We start from the raw sequence: 464 nt of genomic DNA, 5'->3' as shown, positions 1-464 counted from the left end.
GTAAGTGGATGTTAGATGAGCTGCTTAGCCAAAACATTGGTGTTAGAGAGACATAAACAACTCGTTTAATCATTTATTTATGCAGCTTGTGTGTGTGGTCGGTGTATTATTTAGAAATGGCCCATATCATTTGGTAAAGAAGCTATAGTTCGGGATGGTCGTGGTGTCAGATGTCCAGTATCACATGAGTCTGAGGAGACAGGATTTAGGTGACATGGGTCTTGGATGTCATCTTGTTTTTCTTAGATTTATTAATGTTATATTGGAATTAAGGGTTTTTAAATAAATAAAAAAAGATTTATTTTTATATACCAACGTAGAAAAGAATACTATCGAGTGAGACTAAACTAATTCCTTCATGGTTTTTCAGTGTTGACAATTTAATTTACTGTTTGATTTTAAGCATTGTGATTGATTGGTTTATTGTTTCCTGCATAATGAATTATACTGACATAAAATGCCAT

General features: G+C 32.8%; 1 protein-coding gene across 4 annotated transcripts in view; it reads left to right on the top strand.

Moving 5' to 3' along the window:
• Positions 1 to 464, top strand: part of vti1a (vesicle transport through interaction with t-SNAREs 1A) — a 263,162-nt gene that overhangs the window by 197 nt on the left and 262,501 nt on the right. The window lies entirely within an intron of this gene.

Source organism: Danio rerio, chromosome 12, assembly GCF_049306965.1.
Source record: "Danio rerio strain Tuebingen ecotype United States chromosome 12, GRCz12tu, whole genome shotgun sequence".
Taxonomy (NCBI): Eukaryota; Metazoa; Chordata; class Actinopteri; order Cypriniformes; family Danionidae; genus Danio; species Danio rerio.
Note: the sequence above shows the minus strand (reverse complement) of the source record. Positions and strands in the feature narration are given on the sequence as shown.